Source organism: Plutella xylostella, chromosome 3 (genome assembly GCF_932276165.1).
Source record: "Plutella xylostella chromosome 3, ilPluXylo3.1, whole genome shotgun sequence".
In the NCBI taxonomy this organism is placed as follows: Eukaryota; Metazoa; Arthropoda; class Insecta; order Lepidoptera; family Plutellidae; genus Plutella; species Plutella xylostella.
The window spans coordinates 8,547,038-8,574,930 of record NC_063983.1 but is presented as its reverse complement, the minus strand read 5'-3'; the positions used below and the strand labels follow the sequence as shown (position 1 = coordinate 8,574,930).

Genomic DNA, 27,893 nt, shown 5'->3' with positions numbered 1-27,893 from the left:
AGACGCATGTACCCCCCTCATTACCCCCCCGCTGTTTTAATATGTTTTGTTTTACCCCCTATTGAAAAAAACGGGTTATAAGTTTGTCGTATGTCTGTTGTTGCACGAATGATTCCAATGATTCGTCTGTGTGTTTCTTGCTTGAGCTGTGAAGTGCGATGTCTTTACTTACTACTATTCAGTCGTGATTAAGACTGGCTTAGATATATCCTACCAAGTCATCCTTTCAGATATGATAACACACAATGGGTCAAATACTTTATTTAAAACCGAAACAAAAGTTACCATTAATTATATTCGGTATTGTTTCAACAGATATTTCAATATTTTTTCGTGTAACTTATAATCTAAAACTGAAATATTTTGATACAAAAATACATCGCTAGTTTTCGATCCCCTTAACAAACTTTACGCGATAGTAAAACGATGCTTATTCTGCCACTTTATACTGGAACAAAGCAATCCTGAAGATATTTTATTTTAGTTTTGATAAAAAATACTTGTACTACAGTTTGTTCAGACATCTAGTGCGACACGAACAAATATAATTATTTTCCTCCTGAAATTTCAACAAGAACAAAAAACTTAGATCTGTTTTTCTTACATATTTATAAGTTATGTTATCTTATCAGTCTTGTTATAGGCTTGATTTCCATTTTACATTCCACTCCATTTACAATACTGTTCACCCATGTAACATCCACGATCGCTTCACAAACACAACCGTACCCCGAATAAGCCAATCAAATGCTTGTATAATGCTATCTGCTCCGACAAATTACTCGCTGCGTAACCGAATTGTCGGGCACATAACTAAATTGACCGGTGCGTTGTAACAATTGGGTTACTCTATACTGACGAAAAACTAACGAACTGTAGGCCTAGGCACAAGTGCTATCGACGAAAGTCGGTAGCTTAATTCCATATCAATTTGTATGACATCTTGGTCAGCGCCCCTGTCGGTAACGTTTTATAAACTATCCCATATTGACATTATTATCAAGAAGGCTTCACAAATGCTAGGTTTTATAAAGCGCAATAGCAAAGAATTTAAGCCCGAGACCAAAATGTTACTATTTAATTCCCTTGTGCGGAGTCACCTGGAATTCTCTTCTTCGGCGTGGAGCCCGTCTTATTCAATACATTCTCAACGAATTGAAAGCATACAAAGATCCTTCACTCGCCATCTAGCATTTATTTCCCGTAATATTTCCCACAGATCTCCTTATGAGCACCGACTTAAGTTCTTCAAAATAACTTCTTTACGAAAAAGACGTGAAACGCATGATTTAATATTTCTCTATAAAACTCTAAATAATTTATTGGACTGTCCTGACATTGTTGCATCTATCTCTTTCCCAATCCCGCATCACCTTCCGAGACATCCTATAAAAAAACTACTCAGTGGACCTCAATCTCGTACGAATCTTGGATCCCACTCTCCAATCAATAGGTTATGTGACCTTTATAATATGTATAATCATAAATTAAATATTGACATCTTTCACGATTCCTTCAATATCTTTAAGAAAAAAATATGCGTGAAATAATTATAATTTTTACATTCATTCAATCTTTTTGTTGCTAATAATTTGTTTTGTTACAAGTAATTTTAATATTTTGTTTTTGTTACAAATAATTTAGTTTAGCTAATAATGTTAGTGTTCGTTATATTTTCTTTATGTTTAAACTCCTACTTTAATATTATGTTGTTTTTAAGATAAGATTCTTTGATAATGACGTGTACACCTATAAATGGTTTTCGCAACGAAATTTTTAATGATGAATAAGTTATCAGTGTGTGTTGTGTAAACTGCTGGTGTTCCATATTTGATAAATAAATAAATAAATAAACTAACTAGATGTTCCCGCGCGCTTCGCTTCGCCTTAAAAAGTAGTCCCGTGGGAATTCCGGGATAAAAAGTAGCCTATGTTCTTTCCCAGGGTCTAGATCGTATGTATACCAAATTTCATTCAAATCCGTTCAGTAGTTTTGGCGTGAAAGAGTAACATACAGACAGACAGACAGACAGACACAGTTACTTTCGCATTTATAATATTAGGATAAAACGCATACAAATTCCAGTGACTTTTCTATCGAATTCGTATCGGCCTGACTCGACAAAACTGGTGATCAAGGTACGGAGCTGTCGTGCAATCGGCACGTTTAATACCACGAGATAGAGTCTTCGTTTTTCGTAATATAAAGTGACCCCCAATACGTGCTGACGTGACCTCATTGAGCTGTAGCCATTTGCTTTTTAACCCTAGACCGAAAAAGAGGAGGATTGTACGTTTTATCATTCGGCCCTCATCGTGAACGGACGTACATGGCAAATAAAGTAATTAAATAACAGATTATTAAGTCGTGGCCTAGATTTATAGCAGACTGTGTTAAAAATATTCAGTTATTATATTCAAGACAATGTTTCGGATATAAGTGCAAATAAGACAGTTAAATGAGTGCGCTGACGCCTCGTAGCCCGACGGCTACGCCTGCGGCCTGCTGCTCCACTCCACCCCAGCCCCCCGCGCCCCAGCCGCCTGCGCCAGTGCCGAGTCCACCTCGAGTAATTGCCCAAGTACTGCCTACGCAACAGCTACAGGACTACTTGAACAGAATTGAGTGCTACCTAAATGGAATTTGTTCTATTGCAACTGAAGGGAAACTTAATTCAGACCAAAAAATTAGAATTCATAACCTATGCCGTAAAGTAGGCAGTGAGACCTCGCAAATAGCTGTCCTACACCAGGCCTTAGGGCACAAGACTATTCAAGCCCAAACCGCTCTAGATGTAGCTCAAGAAAAAAGTGACCTGGTAAAAACAATTGAAGACCTTAAATCCTCCATAAATGAGTCCTCCAGACCTCATCCTTCCACCACCACCTTTGCCGATATTCTGAAAAAAGGACCGGCCCCTTTTATCCAGCCCAAAAGCTCGAGTTCAGTAGCTATCTACCCCAGCGACAAACTGTCAAGTGAAGAGACCAAGACACTTGTTCAAAAAATTATATGCCCAAATGAAATGAAGCTTCACGTGACAGGGCTAAGGAAAACCAGGAATGGTGGTGTAATAATTAGCACTAACTCGAAGGAAGACATTGAAAAGCTGAAACAGTCCAAGCAGTTGACGACCTCTGGTCTTACCATTGATGAGCCCCATAAACGCAAGCCCAGAGTTGTTATCATCGGAGTTCCAGTGAAGATGCAGGACTCAGACGTCTTCAAATACCTGTACCACCAAAACCTCGCCGACAAACTCCAGGACACTACACTTGAGTCTTTCCTGAGCAGCATCAAATTGAGCCACAAATCTGGTAAAAAAGACGCCAAGACCTGCAATTTTATTTTGGAAGTTCCAGCTCTCATACGGAACGTACTCATAGGGCAAAGTAGAGTTTTTCTTAATTGGTCGTCATGTCCCGTAAAGGATTTCACCATCGTGACCAGATGCTACAAGTGCCAGCAGTATGGCCACGCGGCCAAGTCGTGCCGGGAGACGGTCGCTACGTGCGGCCACTGCGGGGAGAGAGGCCACGTATTGAAAGATTGCACCAAAATAACTGAGCCGCCAAAATGTGCAACCTGCCTCCACTTCAAAAAGCCGTGCGATCATAAGACCGGTGATGTCGATTGCCCAGCAAAGGTTATAGCCCAAAAAAGGTATATTGACTCAATTAATTATGAAGGCGCCTAAGAGCGCCACTAATTAAATATCTTTATTTTGAACTCCAATATTATGTGTAATAACTTAAATAATGAGCTGGATAATTTCTCTGTATCCGAGTCTAGGACATGTGATGTAGAAATCTGCAAACGATATTTGACCTCTTATAAGAATCCTTTTACTATACTAACGCAAAATATACGCAGCATCTCAAAAAACTTTGATAGTTTCAGCATTATGTACCAGGTTCTTAATACTAACTGTGACATCATAATTTTTACCGAATGTTGGCTTACTAATAATAATGAGTTTTTACCACAGATTCCAGGATATAATATTCACAATAGTAAAACACATTATTTTCAAAATGACGGTGTTGTAGTATATACCAAAAACACTTTGTGTGTTACCGTTGAGGAACCTGATATGGAGGACTGTAACCGACTTCTTGTCAAAATTGGATCTGAGTATGCAATACTCGCAATATATAGGCCTCCCTCGTTTAAAAATACAGACAATTTCACTACATCGCTTGACAGCACGCTAAAAACACTATCATCATTTAAAACGGTGATTCTAACAGGAGACATAAATATAAACATCCTTCCAGAAAAATGCACTGATGCTGGTCAGATGTATCTGAATCTGTGCTGTTTTCACGGCCTACTTCCCGCGCACATGCTCCCTACACATGATAGCGGCTCTTGCTTAGACCACATCATGCTAAAATCAAACCGTCCGGCTCTTGCACTAGTTGCAAATTCTACAATAACAGACCATAGAACTGTCCTACTAACCTTAAATCGCACTTTACCTAAACAAATTCGCACGCATACAATTTCCAAACTGAATCTAAACAAACTTGAGGAAGACTTATGCAATATTGATCTTGACCCAGTTTTAAAAAATGATGATGCGGACACCTGCATGTCGTACTTAATAAATAACATCCAACAAGCGATTTTAAAAAATACCTCGCACATCAAGTTGAGCAATAAAAACTGCAACATCAAACCCTGGATCACTCCGGGGCTTTTACGATGCATGAGACATAGGGATAAACTTCATATGAAGGCTAAATCTAACCCAGATAACGCTGTCTTACAACTATCATACAAAAGATACCGAAATTTTTGTAATAAAATACTTAAAAAAGTTAAAATCGAGTACGAAAAAAGTGAATTAGAAAAGGCGGGAAACAACAGCAAAAAAATCTGGAAGCACATTAAAAGTTTCACTTATTTGTCAAAACAACATGAATCTCCCTCAGCTCTATTACACCCCCAAGCCCCCCATGTAGTATCGGCAAACAATGTAAACAACTTCTTTGCCAATATAGGAAAAAGACTAGCAGAAAAAATTGAAAAACTAACACCTGGTTCTTATACTTTCCCTACTGACAACGCCCCACTAAACTCATTTGTATTAATAAATACTGACATGGAAGAGGTAGAAAAAATTATCATGAGTTTAAAAGACGATTGCGCAGTTGGTTGGGATAATATATCTAATAAAATCTTAAAGAAATTCAAACATATATTAATACCACCACTGACATATATTTTCCAACTATGTCTTTCCTCTGGAGTTTTTCCTAAATGTTTAAAAAAAGCAGTGGTTGTGCCCATTCATAAATCTGGCGATAAAACAGAGGTGACGAATTACCGACCCATTTCTCTTTTACCAGCTGTGTCTAAAATATTAGAAAAAATCATAAACAACAGATTAATGCAATTTCTAAACAAAAACTCTTTTTTATCTAGAACACAATTTGGTTTTAGGCCTAATTTATCAGCGGCCGATGCTGTCCATGAGTTAACTGACTACTTAGCTCAAAATCTGGATAAAGGTAATCAGACAATAGGGATATTCTTAGATCTTTCCAAAGCCTTCGATACAGTATCTATCCCGATTTTATTACATAAACTCGAAATGTTAGGTATAAGAGGTACCCAGCTGAAACTATTTGAAAATTATCTGACCGAGCGCACTCAGTGCGTGAAGATAGGCAATGTCGTCAGCTCTGATCAGGAAAATACCGGTTTTGGAGTTCCTCAAGGAAGTATTCTGGGCCCTACTTTATTTCTAATATATATAAACGATCTTTGCAACCTTAAACTAGAAAACGGCATTATTCTGTCGTACGCTGATGACACTGCTCTACTTTTTTCTGCTAACGCGGAAAACAAAAATCTAGTTTACGATTATGCACAAAGAGGTTTCAATATTGTTAACCGCTGGCTTCAGCATCACCTACTTACACTTAATGCCGAGAAAACAAACTTTATTGAATTTTCAAAACAAAAACCCAAATCACAATTACAAATTCCAAACGTATACGCTCACTATTGTAAATCCCTGGGCTATCCCTGCACCTGTCCTACAGTTACTAACACAAACAAAACTAAATATCTGGGTATTATCATCGACGAAACTCTATCATTCAAGCAACATATAGAAGCTCTAAGCAGCAGAGTTCGTAAATTAATATTTGTATTTAAAAAGCTTCGTTTTATATCAGATTCCAAAATTATCAGACAAGTCTACTTTGCGCTGTGCCAATCAGTATTAACATACTGTATCACTTCGTGGGGTGGCTCGGCTAAAACCTTATTATTGAGGATCGAAAGAGCTCAAAGAGCAGTTCTTAAAGTCTCAACATTTCGCCCTTTCCGTTATCCGACGAAACTTCTATATGAATCATGCAAAGTACTAACAGTCCGCCAGTTATTTATTTCAAGTATAGTTTTAAAACAGCACACGGCACTTCCCTACAGCCCAGAATTAACAAACAAAAGGAGAGTAGATAAAGTTTGCACAATAAAAACAACCAAACATGCGTTAACATCTAGGTTTTACTTGTTCTTGGGACCAATCCTTTACAATAGGTTAAATGCTAAATTGGTCCTCTACCCGTTAACTTACACCAAGTGTAAGAACGTTCTCCAGAAATCTCTACAAGAGATGTCCTACGAAGATACAGAGAACTTATTAACTATTGTCAAGTGAGAATTGTTACCGATTAATTTAACTTATTATTATTACTGTATAACTAAGCAATACTTTTAACTTATATAATTATCTACACCTAACATAAATTGCCTTGTTTATAATAAATCTAACATAAAACATTTAGAAAGTAAGATTACTTAATATTTTCTGTTCTAAGATCATTTAATTTAGATTCTAAAATTGTTTAATTTAGAGCTTTTCCATCTGAAATACAGGAAAAACTCTGTTATTTCCTAGTTCAGATCAGCATTTTAAACTACCTTTAGCATTAAGAGTTGACCTATTATTGTAAATCACATTTAGCATTAAGTATTTTCTGAATAAATATTCTATTCTATTCTATTCTAAATCATTGGTGTTACTGTGTCTGGCTTGTTTTTGAAAGGGTTACATTTAAATGTGTTGCGCCGTTGTTGAGTTTAATGTGTAAGCACAGAATAATAACTAGTACCAGGTACAGAAGTCCATCTTCGCAATGGCTTGCAAAGAAATATGACTCCATCCCATAAGCAATAAGATCTAATTTAGATCGCGTTCCAGCCGCACACGTTTTTATTTACTTACCTACCAATTAATTTTTGAGGGAATATGCGCCTTATTTCACTGGACTACGGTGCATAATAAGTTATACGTGGTTATACGCATTGAAAAAGAAGCCACCTTAGGGTTGCCTAAGCACCACAGACTACAACGTTTACTAAGCAACGGACTGACTTTGTAAAAAGAATGTCATGTTTTAAAACAAAATTAATTTGAATTTAGAATACAAAGCTATTCCAAACTTTTTTTCTATTGGAAATAACCAGTAAAAACAATAACAATTTCATAGTTAAGATATTTTGAAGTACAAAAAATATGTATGAATCTAAATCTAACCTAAAACATTTAGTTTTGTGAAAACATGTTTTTTTTCGTTATAATTTATATTGTGGATATAATTTATATTATGATACAGAACGTGTTGCACTAATCCCACTCAGCGCACATTTTATAATCGATTCATTAATACATTTTGAAGGTAGTTGTGTCTGTAAATTTAATACTTTAACGAAAACAAAATTGGAATAGACTTTGTTCAACATGGAGAAAAAAAGGGTTTGTAGTTCGGATTAATTTCATTTCAAATAAGGAACGTACAAAAAATCAATAAAATTATATTAGTTTTACCTGTCAGCATGTTTTGGTAATAAAAAAAAAAATTGGATCACGATCCGTATTTAAGCAATTAAATACGGCACAGTATTTTTTTGCTGTTTTTTTCTTTTTATGTCCATTTTTCTATTCATAAATTTTAATAAATACCTAAATACGACATTTATAAACTAGTACGAAATAGGAACAAATAGCGCGCGCGTGTATCGTCTTCCGCTTGCGGCAGCCGACTAGATTTGCCCCCTCGAGGCGGCAGGCGCCAGGCTGGCGCCTGCGCCGCCCACGCGCGGAGTGACACAGGCCTAGTGTAAGTAACCTATATATCTACCTACCTAATCATATTTTAAAATAAGCACTAGAATAGCTAGCTTAGTGCTAGGTCTAGTCTAGTTTATAAAAGTACCTAAATAGCTGTAAAACGAACAAGGTTTCAGATGGAAAAGTTTGTAGCTCTACAAATTCTAAATACAATCACAAAGAAGCTAAAATTAATTTTAATTCATTGCTACAGCTTCCAGTGGTGTCCGTTGATTCAACTGTGTATCAGTCTGCGTCAATTCCACTTCCATTAACGTCGTTAATGAAATGCGGTCTGCGCGTGCGCACTGCGCGAGGCAACTCATGAATTTTACTGCGATAGTAAGGGTTACTGTAACCAAACGTATTTATGAAATTTTAAATAGGTACATTTTGTACTGACAGACGTTTGACAGGAAACTAAATACGTTTAGAATTTGGTGAAATTCCACCTATGTATAACAAGTTGCAATTTTTTCAGTGAACTTCTTTATGGCAAATAGAGGAAGTGGTAGATTTACATGTACACACTTTAATAATTTCTTATGCACTTGTGTTTAATTCTACTAGCAGAATACGTAGGTATTTTGGGGTGTAGGTACGAAAGAAGTTGTAAAGCTTATTTCATTGTCCAAGGCCAGTACGGTGACTAGCCCTGAAGCCCTGCTCTACATCTAGCATTTGTTATCGAAACGCTACGAAGAATTTACTTAATATAAGTTACTAGCTGTCCCCGCGCGCTTCGCTTCGCCTTAAAAAGTTTTCTCGTGGGAATTCCGGGATAAAAAGTAGCCTATGTTCTTTCCTAGGGTCTAGACCGCATGTATACCAAATTTCATTCAAATCCGTTCAGTAGTTTTGGCGTGAAAGAGTAACAGACAGACAGACAGACAGACATACACAGTTACTGTCGCATTTATAATATTAGTTAGGATGTTTTAGGTTCTAACAATCTCGTTTCAATTCAATGCAGTAATCAAGTGTTATGTGTATTATCCAGTAATAAACTAATGTCCTTGGCAGCTCATAATGGAATGTATGATCCAATTGTAGCTAAATTGATGCAGCGGCGGCGTTGCGATAGTTTAGCGTTGATTATAGCATGAGCGGGAATATGCGTGTCCGATCTTATTTATTTATGTACAGTACAAACGATGTACAAATCGATTTTTTTAATGTTGGGTTGTATTTCGCAATGATAGTTTTATTAAAAAATGATAGTTTAATTTAAAAGTCCATTAGGTCCAGCAGTAGGCGCTATTGGGGACTGGTTAATAATAGAGGTAGTTACTTTGAGTATTCGATGTTAAAATGACAATAATATTATATATATATATAAGCCATTTATTTCTAGTTTAAGTTCACTTAATAATTAACATGACTTCCCTAAATACTAACATGCTACTAACTTAATAATTTCATATTTACATTTCTACATGTTTCTGAAAAGGTATAAGGAAAACGTTGAGGGAGGCCAAGGTCATATGGACCTCTAGTTTATTTTATAATTAAATAATCTTTTCGTTTCGTATTATGTTACATCCAACTTTGTACTGTACTCAGAAACATGTAGAATAATATTATAAGATACACATAAATAATAACACTTAATATAATAACTGTTGATACTTTAAACCACTTTACGACCAACCCATTCTGACAAAACCATACGAAAAAGCCAACACAATTTGTCACGCGACCACCATAAAAAACGACCGAAAATCTCTACAAAATCAATCGACGACACTTCCTAAAAGGCCATAAAACAGTCATTAAACCATCGAAGTCTATAAAAAGAGGGCTATCAACAATAACAGTGAGCAGCGAAACCGATTTCAATCAAACGTATAAAGGTCTTCGGACAATAGGGTGCGTCTACACTGGTGTCGCGCGTGCGTTTTCCCGCGTGTCATTAAACGCGCGGGGTGCCCTCCATCATGCTGTGTTGACTCCAATCTGGTGGATAAACAAAACACGAGCGAGCGCATACGACAAAGATTGGAGCACTTTAGACGCGCATTGAACGAAGTTAATGAGCTGTAATCGCATCTTGATTAGGGGGTTGGTGGCGCTGGTGTTTTTGTTAAGAGTCTGTATTGATTGTTTTCGACTTTAACACGTGGCGCATAAAAAAGAAGTTACTGACTTCCTTACATTATTATTATTATTTAACTAAATAAAACAAATTCCGTAGCGTAAATACCTATGTAGGGTCCGCGCGCCCTCATAGTTTTCCAAAGTTCTAACGTAGTTTCTTACCCTCACTATGCTTGGTCTTAGCTACTTTCATATGACCAACGTCTTGTTTATATTTTCAGTGCTTTCATAATTAACTCTGATTACTTTAGATGTGCAGTGACTTCAATAATACTTAGGCCCTGTTCCACAATGTCTGGTTAGTGGCTACCTGTCGGATAAAATACATACTGTCACTGTCTAAAAAATAAAGACAGAGAGTGACAGCATGTTTTTTATCCGACAGGTAGCCACTAACCAGACATTGTGGAACAGGCCCTTAGCCTCATAAAATTTATATACGGGACATACTATTACGATTGCATACGATACTACTGAAGTACCTATAAAAAATATGGGCTATAAAAACCAAAAATCAATTGTACCACCTAAAGTAAAACGTAAAAAAAACATAGCTAGTCAATCGTCTGTGACATACGTCATACCCCCCACAGCATCGCCGCGGGGCTCAACAATATTAGTGAGATCGCACGAGGCACGCGCGTGTCGACCGAACAATGTGTGCAATCACCCTTATAGCACCACCGCCTGCATACATATACATAGGTACATACATACAGTATGCGCGGATTATCAAGTGAGATTTTATTGACTTAAGGTTGCCACAAATAAACTGTCTAATCCTGGCGTGATCGGAGATGAGCTGTGCCTTGATAGGTCAATCATACTTATTGTAAGTATCAGCATCGATCATAGTTTGCACTAACCCAATGAGGGACCTCATAAAATAATTGTGTGTAAAATAATTGTAAATTTAAATAGTATCTACTAGCTTAGTTTGTAAGTACCATTAACCCTAACTAAATATGGATCTATGGTCTGAAATAAATGATTTATTATTATTATTATAAAAAGAAAATTCAAACACAGGTATTGACGTATAATTATCACGTTCAGATTAACCTTAAGTTAACCTTCAGTTCACACTAAGAACAGAATTAATATTTTTCAATTCTCTGACCTTTAAAACTAAGGCGCAAGGCGTGACGCAGGCATAAACCAACTTCTTATAATTCCATTACAAAAACAAAAGTAGGCACCAAACAAAACAATAAAGAACCCTTTTCTTTGTTGAAATGTTCAGTTATTCACGCTGCCTGAAAACGTGACACGCTTGCAAGGTTTCAGTTTATGAAAAGAATCACGAAAAATAAAACGCAGTATAGTAGGAAGTCATTGAAACGTTTATATTTATAATTAAAAGGGAAATTCGACTGATTAATTGTTTTTCTCAATTCACCGAAAGATATCGTGCAAAATTTTCCTCACGGGATAGAGCCTAAAACTTTGAAAATGTAGCAAGGATGGTAGTCAAAAGTACGTATAATCGGTAGCTACTATAGATACACAAAATCACTTGATTGGTCAATCAAATAAGATTAAAATGTAATCTGATCGTGGCCTTTTAAATTTTTTGAAGTATTTTTAACCCTTCAATTGCCCGCATGAGGGCGCGTGCGTGTCGCCAAAATAGTTTTTAAGCTTCACTTAATTGTTAAAGTAAGGGTTAAGTGGTCACTTTTGTACAACATTTAATCATTGGTCATGGGTTTCATTTCTCATTAACTGTTATGATATAGTGGTTGGTTAAGTTACTTTTGATTTTAAAGAGTTTTTTTATACGGTCTGAAATAAATCAGTCAGTCAGTACTCGGTACCTAAACATAAATGACTTCGCGATATCGCCCCCTGATAATTAATATGACCGTTTCTGAACATTTCCACACTCTCATAGCCCAAACAAAAACAAACAAAATTCGTTCGGAAACCGCGATGCTCGAAGCACATCAAAGTTTAAAACTTCCATAATTCACTCATCGCGCCGCTAATTCCGACTACGTTCCGAAATAACAAATTAAAATCCGAAAAGTAATTTTGGCGGGAGCAGATATCATTCTCCACAATTTGCATTGCAATGGTGGTGTAGGGCGACTATGCTTTCAGTTCTGAAAACATTCAGTAGAAGGTATTATAATGATACTAGCTGTTCCCACGCGCTTCGCTTCGCCTTAAAAAGTTTTCCCGTGGGAATTCCGGGATAAAAAGTAGCCTATGTTCTTTCTCAGGGTCTAGACCATATGTATACCAAATTTCATTTAAATACGTTCAGTAGTTTTGGTGTGAAAGAGTAACAGACAGACAGACACAGTTACTTTCGCATTTATAATATTAGTTAGGATTAGGATTATCTTATTTTACAAAAATAGGTAGGTACATTACAGAGGTACGTTATTGATCTAGAATGACAGATTTATAAATTATCTGAGGGCTCGTAACTACGCATACTAAAAGTTTAGTGACCAAAAAACTTTGTAGCAGAATGGTGTAGTGGTAAGTGACCCTGATTGCTATGAAAAGTCCCGGGTTCGCAACCTGGCTGGGGCCGGGAATTGTAATATGTTTTCACAAGATTATTATGTAGTTCGTGCAACTCCATCATAAATAACCTCGAAAGTATGCCACTTTTTGAACGAAAAACCGTGATACATCAGTAGGTTTTTTTGGTCACCCTGTACACTGAACCTCCTGAAAAGTTTGCTCGTCTCCCGGCGCCCCCTAGCGGCTGAAATGATTTAACTAATAAACATTATGTTGATTCATTTAATATACTGAATATTAACTTCGATCATAAATATGTTTCTGAATGTTCTATTCTATGCTGACTCACTTTGTTTATTCTGCCCTGAATCAGCGACTTTATAAAATATGTAGATATACGGAAAAAATTCAACGTGATTAGTTTGCACTATTGGAAGCGAGAACGTGTACAATAAACAATATGGCGAGTCGAGTACCGTACCCGTATATAATAATGCGGTCAAATCATGAACCAAGGCACGGCACGTCTAAATTCCTTCCTCCACTTTGTTAAATCAGTATCAGAATCAGAAACACTTTATACAGATTGTCACAAGGCATTCAGTCGCGATACAATCTAATTTGCCGCCGCGTCGTACGTGCGCCGCCATTGGCCGCCGCCGTCGCAGCAAACACGCAAATGCTCAAAGTCGACACACTTGCCTCGAAACGAGCACGTCAAAGGCACCAGCGATTCCTTGCAAATTGCATTTACGCGTCCCTAAGGCGCCCTCCTTATCGAGTTTGCCCTCAAAGAGCCGCCATTTTTAAAAGTTCCAACGACTCAGGTAGGGATCGATTCACCTACGGCCAATTGTGGTGCCGCTTTGTTCTCGGGGTTGACGAAGTTACGCGAGTTTCGGCGCTCGAATAATTTGTGTTCGCCCGCGCTGAGTCGATTACGAGTTTCAGACGAATCGGATCGGACGGACGATCGAGTTGCGCGGAGCTGTATGCAGACTTTCACGGGGAAATTAGAATAAAGTATCCCGAAGTTTTACAGACGAAATGTATATTTCTGTACACACAAAAATTACGTAATATGAATGATGTATTAAGCATGAAATGAGCTCATTTACATTCAGCGAACAAAGTGGAGACGCGGAACTCGCGACAGCCGACGACAAGCGACCGGCGGCGACGACCGGCGACGGCGCAACACACAGTTAGGTATTAAACGCAAACACGGCCAACGCGCTCCGCGAAGTTAACATCACATTTTCATTTCTTGTCAAAAGATAAATTAGAAAATTTGAATCGGACATGGGATCCAATCCCGCAGCGCCGGAGGCGCGCCCGTAATTGCTTAAGAGAAAAATCCAAATGAGAAATAAAAAGGGATTCCCTTTTTCGAGGAAAAATTACATAATTGAATATCTTTTCCTAAGCATTATGACGTATAAAATATGATAATTGGGTTTTGCTTACGGCGGCGAGGCGGGTTGGCGGAGCCAGCTAATGCTGTTACCTGCCAGCTGGATAGGACCACCAAGCATGTAGCTCAGCTACTTTTACCCTTACTTTAGAATCTTTCCGTCAATACGTTTACTGATCCTTATATTATTTCAAATTAGTTTTCTTGAAGGCTCCCAAATCGTCATTGAGAAAATTGACCAACTGAAATTCGTCATTCCAAGAGCAATCCACACCGGCATTAAAAACAAATGGGTCCCCTCCTCTGCAATCAGTGGTGTTTGTCGTAAGCTCGTTAGTCTGCGCTCGTGACTTGACTCCAGACCACCACCGCCTGGAGCCAGGGGGTTACTCTATACTGACGAAAAACGAACGAACGAGAGCTGCTGTGATCGGCACGTTTAATACAACGAGATAGAGTCGTGGCTCGTGCAGCAGCACTCCGAAACTTAGTTTTTCCACTTAGAGAGTGACCCTTCTCTACGCTTATAGATGCGATGCGACTAATATTTGATGTTTGTACCTAGTCAAATCGATGCGATGCACTTAGGATTTATTTTTTTGTCCAGACTAAAAAAAAAAAAACCTGCACTCACGCCTTGTACTAATGTACTCCCTTGCGGGGTAGGCAGAGGTGCATTGCTGCACCCACTTTTCGCCAGAGTGTTATGTTAGTCCCAATGTATTAGGGGGCGGGCCTATTGCCATTTTACGGGCACATCCAAGACCCGAGAACAAATATCTGTGTTTAAACAAATATCGGCCCCAGCCGGGAATCGAACCCGGGACCATCGGCTCAGTAGTCAGGGTCACTAACCACTACGCCATTCGGTCGTCTATACTGATTATTAATTAAGTATTTAAGTTCTAAAACTTATTCGTTGGTCATATTGCAGAATTACTTCCAAATTAATATTCGAATAAGTATAGTAACAACACACACACACAAAACACAACATACACATAACTGTATAAGTACAGCGTGTTTCAAAAATGAATATATCCAAAACGTTAAAACAACTTTCCGCTAAATCATTTTTATGTCCGCTGTATTCCTAAACGTTGCATAGTGATTCAGGAAAAGGCCGGCAGAGGGCGTGGCACCCTAATACCCAATACTTCTTTATACATATTAGCGCAGTTACCCCAGGTACATAAATATACCTAATAGGTATATAATATCTGTTTGAACGGAGCAATTTTGTTCATGAATAATGTATAAGAGTCCGTTTCGTAAACGCGTTACCATTTTTCTGGATTGCAGCTCCCATTGGTAGGTCTCTTTTGAACCCAATTGTATTTTACTGACGTGGAAAATATTTTTTTCACTTATTGAACTTTTGCGGTTCTCAGATATAAGGTCCAAGGTACTATTAAAGGAGTGGGTCATCACCTTATATTATATTCAGATCCAATTTCAACCATATTAGATAGGTAGCCGAGTGTCTGGTGGACTATAGGAAGGCCGACGAAAATGATATGATTGTGATAACTAAGGAGTAATGACGATCGTTATCATTGAATAATTTTGATATATTAATAGTTCTAAATTTATATGAAACCAACAAAAAATGCAAGGGTTAGACATCTCCCAAATGAAATAAAATAAAACGAAAATATGATATTTTTTTTCAGATCTGATTCATCTATTGTTTTGGTTATGAAGCCTGAAAAAAACAATTTCAGAAGTTCCCTTAAATAGTTTCAGGACTAAACCTGTCGTCCAACTAGTTTAGAGACCGGTTCTAATAATCGTTTCTTTGATCTCCTAACGCTATCGTTTACCACCCGCCTCCATAACACTCTATTTACCCTCTATCCGATCTCGTTTACTTTTATTTTATATCTGTACTAGTTTACATTTGTTATACTAATATTTTTAGTGGAATAGGTAACGATATAACGATATAGAACGTCGTTTTTCAACGCCCACCGATTAGGGTTTTTTCATTATTATTATGGCTGATATAATTGAATGGCTGAATTTTCTATTTCGAATAAATATAAGTACTTAAGATATAGATTTTCGTGCCTTGGATGGTCCTATAAGGATGAAATGTGTCCATTATCTATCTACAAACGAGATAAAGTTGTCACAACGAGTAAACAAACAAAAGTTAAATTAAATTCGGTCGTAAAATTAACTCCAATTAAGTGAAAGTATAATAAGCGTGTGCAATTAATTCATAAATACAATTTTAATCATCATTATGATAATGACCCTCATCCCAACAACTCCTTCTGTAACCGACACCGGTACACGTACACTCAAAAATGTGTTCAAAGTGATTAGATTGATATGTGGTTAACTCAAGTGCCTTGGTGAAAGTTATTGTTGCCTACCTACCATGTTAGCCATGATTTAGGTGTAAAAGTTATGTCCGTTTTTAGTTTGTGTACCTATGAATACAGGGTAAAATTTTATTAGTGATAGCTCATTTTATCTTCTGAAGCTAGTTCAAGTGCCTTTGTCAAAGCCGTACTCGTATCCAGTAGTAATTATTATTGTGGATAATGCAAAATCAACTTGTTCTAGAAGCCACGACTCGTTCGTTCGTTTTTCGTCAGTGTAGAGATACCACAGTAACGAAATTCGGTGACTTCCACATGTGGCGGAGCGTACCCGCAAGTACGAAGCCGAACAAATGGAAATGCCTTTTAATTCACACGAACCCTTCCGCGCACTAATTAATACAATTTAAGCGCGTAATTAGAGAACTCGCGTGACGTCCGCGTAGAGATGGGAAACAATGCGACTGGTTTTAAGAATAGAATAGAATAGAATATTTTTATTTGCATGAATGTAGGTAAATGGCAAGTTATTACAAATTATAAGTACAGCTACATCCTGCCCTTTGGGGGCGTACAAATATTATTACATGAGTATTTTGGTGCATGCATACCATTAATAATAAAATTACAAAATTCAAAGCTAGTAATCATAATATTATTTTACATATTGTCAGCAAAAAATTCACGTACATTATAATATGTCTTTTCTACTAGAAGTTTTTTAACTTTTTTAAGATTTTTTAATGTTAGGTTGAGCCGCCACGCCAGCCATTTTGACTCATCTACAAACTGAGAGCATAGATCACTTAGGTAAACTGCACCCACGTAGTAAGCGATCAGTGGCTAGAGGCGTAGCATTAAATCTTTTAAGCTTATATAGGTATGGAATATTTTTACTGCAATTACTTCATATTCATATTATTTGAACAATTCCTAACATTAGTGCTATTTTATAGCTAATAAATACTCTTAGCATAACAATTGTAATAGAATCCCACTAAGTCCCTTAAAACCATCCTAAGAAAAAATCATTACCGTAACTATGATGTTTATTTATTTATTTATTTATTCATAGGAAAACTTACAGCTAAATATTATACATAAGAAATTTCGATTAATAATACATAGCCAATTAAAAGTTTTCACACATATGTTATTAAAAATAAGTAAAAATAAGTTCTTATTGAGCAGAAATACAGCTCGCACAAATTATTCGCTCAACAAAACAGATGAGCTAAAACTCTCCGTAAAACTATAGTTAATTAATCCTACTTGGCTACAAAATAAATCTAAATCAACATTTGCATTTGACAACTCGTTAAAACCGCTGGATGCTCTCAGAAGAAATGAGTTCTGCCTATAATTGGTGCGGACAAATGGTACATATAGGAGGACAGACTTACGCAAACTTCTACGGGGTATTGACAGATGTATCTTTTGAAGCAGTTCCGGGCAGTCAATTTTGCTCTGTGCTATCTTGACGAGAAAAGTTACATCTGCTGCTTTACGCCTAATAGCAAGAGGGAGCAGGTGTAATTTATTACAGTTAAACTCGTAGGTACGTTTCGGTAATGATTTTTTCTTAGGATGGTCATCACCTCATCATACATTCAAATTTCTCAGCCTCAAACGCTTCGTAGATATCCCTGCAATAAACAAATCAATACAAAAACACTACATCAATAACCACGCCACACAATTTAATTCAATCTAATAACAATTTGTCGACGCCGTCCCATCCCTACCGTTTCATTGTTTTTTGTCTCATCTGCTCGTCGCATTAATTTATGCCTTTTTTACGCAATAAACTTTAATTGGTCTTTATTTATCACTTTTAATTTTTCTAATTTGATAACTTGCGTTGTTTTTATTAGAATTTACGATGCTGTGCCGTCGCGGCTACCGTGGCAATTTACAAAATGGAGTTTTGAATTATGCGGCGCGGCCGCTAAGCTCTTAGTTATTTCTCATTAAACGTGGTTACTTGAGGTGCTATTTATATTCAATACTTGCTTGATTTAGGTGTTAACGTAATGTGCTAATATACAACCTGGCTAAATCTAAAAGTGTATGAAAAACATGTATAGGCAAGGAACATAACATAGGTATCCAGATGGCGCTAAATTTTAGTTCTATCAAAAATACAAATAACATTAAATACCTAAATAATACAAATTAAAAAGATACTCATAAATTATTTAAACATAAGTCTTTTATTTACACATCAAGCAATATACACACAAAGCAAATTGGATAAATTACAAAAGTTTTAATATCAAAGAGAGAAGAAAAAAATATGAAAACGCCCGCTCTATATACATATTTCTGCCGTGAAAATAAATTTAATTTCCAAGTAAGTAGCTTTGGGAGGCGGGGGAGCCACTCTAATTGGCAATTTTCTCTTTTACGCCATTTTTTTCAGCTTTTAAAGAGAAAAATTCGTTAATGCATATTTAATCGCAGTAATCGTCTCGCCCGCTCACGCAATTACGGCAGACATCTTGGAAGACTCGCTCCTGCGCGGAGCTTTCAGCTGCCGCTACACGGGCTCGTTGTCGACGTAGATAAACGTCACTATATCGCGTTTCGCTATAATTATGGCGCTGCTGTGAAACACGCATTAAACGAGTTTATTAACAAACCCGTGTAGAGCCCGCAGGATTTGAACATTGTATACAGGTTGTTGCAAAGTAAGCCGAAAGGAGTTGACTTTGCATTTGGTCATCCTAACAAACTTTTTATCTGCGACGTTTGGAAATTAACTGTTCCCTTTGAAAAAAGTCAAGTCACAGATTTATCATACTAGAAACTGTGAATGAGAGGCTCTAGGCCTCTAGACATTATAATTATCACATCCAGTCTCTCACAATCATAACCCATTCACGAGTCCCAGTGACGAGTCGCCACACCCGGCCGACACCCGGCTACTATCACCCGGCTCTGTAATCACTTTCTTCGGGGAAGCTCATGTAATATGCGCGCATATAAATTTCAATTTTAAACCCGCATCGAGTCGGCTCAGGTTTCACCCGCGCATTTGCGGAATTACACCAAGATATCACTTTAGGTAGAGGCGGACCGGCGACTTTTGTTGCACGACTATTTTGTTAGGCTTTGGTAATGGAAATTATATGATTTTGGCATTTATTATTTTTTATTAACTGTATAATTTATATGAATATGAAATTATGGGTCAATATGCGGAAACACACTCCGTAACATTTTGGGATTGTCAATTTATAAGCGATGCTTTTAAGTTCCTTAAGCTTTTCAGTCAAAATTTTAAATTTTATTTTGCTTTAAAAATCCCCGGTATCGTAAATAAAGTCTAGCTCCAGTGTTCATCACCGATACGCTAGAAGAAGATTTCCAACAAAGTATTTTTACCTTCACCAATCCCGCAACTCAAGCTGACTTTAGTCACCCGTGTGCGGGCAGCCTTACGCGCGGCACCTAGGCGGTAAATGTAATCATGAAAATGCCCGGGCACTGCCGCCCATATAAATAAGTTACAAGATATGTCGCTTCAGGCGCCCGCCGCCGTGCATCTTGTTGACTTTACTATTCCACGTGCCCCACCACCTATTCAGATGAGAAATGAAATTTATTCAGCTTGAATTTATAGAGCTGCGCACGAAACCTAATCTGACGTTTTATCTTGAGTATTTGTGCTCCTTCCGCACAGACCGGCTTGGGATTATTATTCTCTCCGCAAATGTTAGATACTAACGAAAAATACATTGGTAACATGATACGGAGAAAAATTGCATTCCGATTTTAAAAACTACTTACCTACGCCGAAATTTTCCAACCCTTACCTACTTATCGAGTAAAACTCTCAAACAACAGACAGCGCCCCTCAAAACTGGGAATCGATGGCAAGAATTCCCTACACCTAATGGGGAAGACTAAGAAAAAAGACGTAGCCATCATTCAATCTCTTGTAATCCAGGGATAGACCCCGGAATATAACATTTCGGGAGCCGCGGCTAATGTATCTACTCCCTAGCGACTTTAAAACTGCTTAGCGGATTTAAAACCCGACCTGTGTTCTTCAGCTTAAGCCGTTCCTCGGAATGATACGCCTGAGTGGCTCACATCTCGTAATGGAGGGGAAATTAAATTATGTTTGTGTTTTTTGAGTTTACATCGGCCCGGGTGAGGATTGACTGTAATTTGACGCGATGTTTTGACCTGATTTGGGGTTTTAGGATGAAATCGATATCTGCGATTTATTTAATTTACTACGTGTTTTAAAATACTATTGAACTGTTTTTAAAGATTTTATTTAAAAGTTCGCGGCAGACACTCAATAGGGTTTTTTAACTTAGTTTTTTTAAATAAAGTTAAAGCTTACTGTTTTTAATGAAGTAGGTACTTATTCCAGTATTAGGCATATCAAGAAAAAGAAATAAATTAATGCCAATTAAGGGGGCACCCAAAGAAAAAAGAAATAATAAAAAGAAAGTCCATCCGTTTAGAACCTCTGTCACTATCATACAGACACATACAAAACTTATTATTTAATATACATAATAATATAATTGTCCAAAGGGTGTGTTGCAGAAGCTAGTGGGCTACAGTCGCGGGATTATCCCAACATTATGCAAATCCGATCTTTGAAGTGAGGTCCTTCATAACATAAACCAATTCTCCCTTTGAAATTGAGTGTCATGAAATGCCTCACGCGTTACTATGAATAAGTTATAACATTATTTGTCAACTATACATAAATATGATATAATCGTAATAATATTATAAACATGCTGTGCAAATTTGTTAATAGCCTGTAGTGAAACAGCCCTGTATTAACCCATAGGCTAAATTTTATCCCGGTATTCCCATGGGACATGTTTAAGATGACCCTAAGCTCGAGGGAAGTAAGGAAATATTCTTTAACACGATCTAAACTTCACATTAAGCGTTACGTTAAACGTTAAATAAACTTACTCTTTATAATAAGACAACAAGACATCGAATTATGTGTAGTTACTTCATAACACTTCCCAGTTCACACCATCAACAACATATTAACAAATTAACAGCATTAAACACAAGTAGACTACACGACTCATTAACTAAACAGAACCTCCCATTGCAGGGGGGGTTTCCACCCCCTTATAGTACGGGGAGGGGGTAGTATAGTCTCGTTCTATACTCTAATTTGGGTAGACTAATAATTATCACGATAACCGTTCTTATAAGTATTTTATTGATTTATAGATCTACAACTTTAAGTGGATGAAGTGGATCTGAAATCAGAATTTCAGAAATCAGAATTTAATTCTGTATCTAGTCATGTACTATATGAATTAATTTATATAAGCCGTTACTAACAGAAGATTTCAAAAATGTAATAAGTAGCTACCTTATTGGGTAACTATAACTTATATCGGAGTGACAGTATTTTTTAAATTTTTAGAGTATCGGCTTATACTTAACCCTAAAATTTAGTTACTGCCCTAAAACAAAGTGAAAACCCTGAACAACTTGAACCAGAAACGCCTATAACGGAAAACGCTAGATTCCCCTAATTCAGACCGCTACAAAGCTGAAACACTATAACAACATAACTGGTCGGAACAGCCCCCTCCAGGCGGGGTGGGGCGGGGGCGGGGGCGGTAGTGTCGCTATAATCAGTTAATTGCGTGAATAATTGAACCAACTCTGCACTAACACCTATGTGAGTAGTGTGTGTGGCTTTATATGCTTACCTGCCTGCCGACTTGTGGATGTTTGTTGTTTTAGTTTTTAAACTATGTTTAAGTTGTAGGATTATTGATATATTGAGTAAACTTATTAGGTATTAAAGCTTTCGAATTATGATCTCTCTTCTTTTTCTATCCTCCCGCGTTTTTTAATATGTACTTTTAGTTCTTCGCTTCTCCAATGCCTTAATCCCACTAGTTTGTCATTTCTAAGATAAATTATCTATAAACAGTTTCATGGCTATCATTTCTAGAATATTACTAAGCTATAAGTCCAACAAGATTAGTTTATAGCTCACTAATATTCCTGAAATTCTAGCATCATGACTAGAAGCTCTGCAGTAAAGACGTTATCCATAATGCCCCATCATCGGCCCACCTCATGCAAAAGGGTCAAGAAACGGAACGGCTAACGAAGCGTTCCTCCCCTAATTGATATCCAAGAAAGGGGAGATCCGGGCAAACAGACTCCAACCCACCTCCAGAATGTCGCCTAATATGAATATTCAACTAACGAATTGAACACAAGACGCCGTCTAACAAAGAGAATTAATTTTACCCGTAATACCCTTAATAATTGTAAATTTTCATTAGTACGCGTCTTTGATATAAGTGATGTGAAATATTAATGGTTTGTCAGCTTTTGGATAGGTTCAGTGTAATCGCCGTGTGATTTTCTATTTTAATTATGGCAGCATGAATCGTTTATTAGGTTTTCAGTTGACTTCGGTAATAATTTATTTGGTTATAGGTAGGTTCGTGAAACTATTTTAGGCCGACAAACTTAAGGTATTTTATGAATTAAAATTTAAGGTAACAGCTTTATACTTCTACGTATTAGATAAAGAAAATTTTAGTATTAGGATTTTATAATAAATCATACAGCTTAGGACGTTACTCCAATCACAAACTATCAGACATTTATCAGACATCAATTTTATTTAGAACTAGCTGTTCCCGCGAGCTTCGCTTCGCCTTAAAAAGTTTTCCCGTGGGAATTCCGGGATAAAAAGTAGCCTTTGTTCTTTCTCAGGGTCTAGACTATCTGTATACCAAATTTCATTCAAATCCGTTCAGTAGTTTTGGCGTGAAAGAGTAACAGACAGGCAGACAGACAGACACAGTTACTTTCGCATTTATAATATTAGTTAGGATTAGTTAGGATATACGGTGTGACTCGCCTCAAAGTAGGTTACTAACCATGGGAGTAGGGAATATCATGTTATTACTTCAGAGTGTAAAAGTTCAACCCGATTTTTCCTTTTCTAGGCAGAATAGCGTCATTAGAATTCACAGCAACAGCTCTGGTATTCCCAGTAGTTTAGGAGCTACGCCTGGAAAGAAATGTGTAAAAAGAACATAATTTTACATTACCCTAGATACATTTGGACCGAATTCACTTTACCGTAGATACATCTGGACCTGAATCACACGATTTCAAATAGGTCTAGAACCTTATGACAATTTGCAAAAATCGCCTCTTTAGTCAGTGATGTGAATTTACAAATAAGGAAGATGGTCCCCAAAGGATTTATAATACTGTTACATAACTGGTGAAAATGTAGGTAAGTATAATTTATTTAGATCAAGTGTCATTCATGATCCTGGGATTCATGGATATATTAACTCTTTAAATAACTCATCTCAAGATCTATCCTGGGTTCTATAATCACCGCTGCGGCAGTGTCCTTGATCCGCAGTCTAGTGCGAGACGTCATCAATTATTAGCGACTGTAATAAACACAAATCCTTTGATTCCATTGAACGACTGCTGTCTGGGGTGGCTGGGTAAGGGACACGCGGTAGCGGGGCTTAGAAACAGGTTAGATACAATTAGGTATCTTACCATAAGTTTGTCTATGGGTTTGCTTCTTCGTCTATAGTAGGATCATTATAGTGTCTTAGCCAGTCAGCTTACACATTAACTACTTTGGATGGGATATGAAAGCGATACAACAGTTACTGTTATCGTTCTGGCATACAATTCTAAGTGTGGCAAGGCTGTTAGGTCGTAATGATACAACCCTGAAGTAGGGCTTATTTCCTATACCTATAATCTAATCCCCCCTAAACAAATACCGACACACAAGACTTATTAACACTATAATTCTATCCGTTAAAACCATGCCCCCTCCCCGCTGCCTCTCCCCTTGTGTCCCCGCGTCACGGCACATCAGCTATGCACTGAGGGAATGCGGGAGGCGACACCTAGTGGCGCAGAGTGACGCAGATTTCATTGTGCGAGCGACTGGAGGGTTACTCTATATTGACGAAAAACGGTACAAATTCTCGAGTTGAGAGAGTACGAACATGCAAACGCAGCGTGGGACGCCCTCCTGTCCGTTGGTAGCCGGTACTGGCTGGATGAGAAAGGACGAGGGCCGAGTGTTGTGGCGCTCCTTGGGATAGGCCTATGTCCAGCAGTGGATGATTATTGGCTGATGATGATGAAGATGACGAAAAACAAATGCAATGGAGCTGTCTGGAGCTGCAATTGGCACGTTTAATACAAGAGAGTCGTGGCTCGTGTAGCAACGCTTTGAAACCTAGTTTTTCGTATTATAGAGTAACCCCTCTAGAGCCGCGAGTTGTCGGGTCATGGAGGTTATGTCTGGGGTGGACTTACCAAAAAGTGTATGAAGTGCTAATTGATGAAACTGCAAAAAATATGAAATAATTAGCAAAGTGCATCAGCGCTTTATAGGTAGGTACGTAGTAGTTGTAGGAACTACCTACTTGATTGGGTTTCCTAGTTAGATATCAGTGTATAAAAAACGAAAATACATTTACTAAACTTTTTCTTAATTTCGTTTGAAACACGACCCAAACTTTCCATATCAAAGGTTACAAATTAATTTAAACCGGCCCATAATGTCTCCATCCAAATTCGATTATGTTAAAAACTCGGCTATCTCTCGACCAATCAGAGCGAGGCTATCGTCGCCTTGCCCCACGCCGAGGGGGCAGTGGTTGGTTGCGTTCCAAATTTAATTTGTGCACATCAAAGAGCCGATAACAAGATGCAGACACTTTTGCTGCCGTCTGTCCCATCCCTAGCGAGTCCCATCCCTAGCCAATAGTGTTATAACTTTGCGTTTCAACATCGATTGTTTGAGCCGATTACTGTTTAATGGATGAAAAATGAAAAAATGAAAAAAAATTTATTTAACCAAAAAATTTACACAGGTTATCTTAATAAATATTATGAATATAAAACAGTTATAAATTATTTGGACCAGATTAAAAAAAACTATGGTAGCTAGGGTTCTCACACTAGGCTAAGCCTGTGCCGTGAGTAACCAGTAGGCAGACTGTAACATTTGAGAACAGGTGGCTTGTTGTCAACATTTTGAGTAAGATTAGGGTGAAAGTAGTATATTTGGTTAGCATTTAAGATACAAATCATACGGTACAAAAAGAATAGTAATTAAAAAACAAACTTAAATAACTAAGTAAAATAAAATTTAAACATAACATAAAATCCGTCAATGGTTAACTATGAAATAGGTAGATCCTATGAAATAGGTAGAATATAAAGTTCATGATGATGGATGGCATTGAACAAGCGTGACTAGGTTGGATTTGGAATCTTAATTTTGTTTGTTTTGTGGTTATGGTTGACCGAACCGATGCTTTATTAGGCTTAACCTACGTGACTAAATAGAATCTGGATGCCCAAATCTCAGACTACCTAAGTATGGAAGTGTTTATCACCGTGGTCTAGGTTGGTGGTGGCTAAAATTAAATCCTTGATATTTAAATAAGTTTGCGCCCTTTCACTACCAGCCTCTACATACATACACTACAACATAAACCTGTATACAATACTTAATAAAGGGATACTCTTTTTTAACCTACTTCGAAAAAAGGAGGATTTTTTCAATTCGTCTGTAGGTATGCCCATTGCCCATCTGTATCTCCGCCATTGTTTGACCGATTTTGATATAATGCTTTTTAAAACATCATCATCATCAACCCGACTGTCAGATGTTTTCAAGCTGCCCGAAGGCCTCTGACTAGGCTTAAGGACTGCTGCCGAAACAGCAACCGGGACCTACGGCTTAACATGCCATCCGAAGCACGGAAGCGTCCAGAAAAGAATCATACAGTCTGCAATTAGATTATAGAACCACAGAGCTATAACAGTATCATCTTTGTTCCAGCACCAACGCGTACCGCTCGTCCCCCTCAGCCGCCGCGGACGCGCCCCCCCCGCCCCCGCTGTTCCTGCCCCCGCATCTGTCGCACCTGTCGCAGCACCTCAACCATCTGTCGCAGCCGTTCTTCCCTTTGAAAGGTGAGTTTTTGGTGTTTTATGATTGATTTAGGATTGGAGAAGAATGGGCAGTCTCAATGACATGCTCCGCGTGGCAATGAGGAGGTTGCAGTGGCAATGTCTTGCCAGTTGCCATTGCCATACCTGGGTAAAAATTAAAGAACTAATAAATTACAAAGTAATACAAATTATTCTGTCCCCCTATACCTATATCCGATAGAACAATATTATAGTTATGTAAGTACTTATTTAAAATTTGGACAAACTTAACCTAGCGATAATGTGTTAAATTCAAAATACCTAATTTTAGCAACAATATGAAAGTACTTATAAATAGGTAGGCATTTTTTACCCACAACCAACCCTAATCTAAACCTTAATATTAACCCCCGCTCCCGTTCAACAGACTTCCTCTCCTCAGGCTGGGGCTGCCCGTGCTGCCCCAAAGAGGAGGCGCGGTCCACCTCCGTGGCGGAACTGCGGCGCAAGGCCCACGAGCACTCGGCCGCGCTGCTGCAGCAGCTGGCCAGCTTCCAGCAGCGCGCGCTGCTCCCGCTGCACCTGCCGCCGCTGCCGCTGCAGCTGATGCCGCATGAGAACCCGCCGCCTACTGCGGAGCCGCCTAAGCATTTGGAGTCTTAGGGATTACCATGAAAAATTAGACAGTGTTTATTTAACATACTTTTAGCGCTGTTGAACTCCTGATAGTTCTGTTTAATTTTATTTTAAACACTTGATGAGTAATGCTTATAGTTTTTGGGGGTAATACTGAATGTTTAACAATACCTATAGGAACAAGATGGTTTGTCACATAAAAAAGTAAGTAGGTATAAAATTGACAGCATTTTGTTTACTGTCAAACCGTTTTAAGTTCAACCTAGTGACAACCATTGAACCAATGAATTCACATCACAAATCATCACAAGTGAGGAGGACGGTTTTTAGTTGATTGTTGGATGGGTCTATTTGTTTTCCATATTTTTGTCTTGGATTGTTCTAATTGTGCTGCTCTGTAGTTATTGGTGGCTTCGCTTGGATCTAAAATAAAATGTTAATCAACTTTATTACCATTATAAGTATGAAGCACTTTCAAAACGGAAAACGTTGAAAATTTCAAGTAACATCCGGACATAACAATACTTATGAATAAATATTTAGAAACACAAAATGTTGTAAATAGTAAATAAATACATTGTGTTTAATTTTCGTGAATTCCCACGTGCCATATACGAAAAGTCTTATGCCAACTCTATGTGCCATAAATAAAACTTAGATAAGTCATAATTCTAACTTAAATAATATTAACACTAACACTTGTACTTACACGATAAGGTTTGAAATTGTACATATTCAGTTGCAATATTTGACCAAAACCTAGTAAAGGACGCATGAATTATATAAAATCTTAAAATTGTAAATAAAACAAAATGGTTATAAAATTGTAGAATTTGATGTTCGTAT

At 37.6% G+C, this 27,893-nt stretch overlaps 1 long non-coding RNA gene across 1 annotated transcript in view; it reads left to right on the top strand.

Annotated features, from left to right (window-relative positions):
• The window catches only part of LOC105383444, an 83,072-nt gene extending 55,950 nt beyond the window's left edge, over positions 1-27,122 (top strand). The window contains exons 9-10 of the long non-coding RNA XR_007267072.1: positions 26,320-26,453; positions 26,839-27,122. This is a non-coding gene — a long non-coding RNA (uncharacterized LOC105383444). The remainder of the gene's footprint in view (positions 1-26,319; positions 26,454-26,838) is intronic.
• Positions 27,123-27,893: the final 771 nt, after the last annotated feature.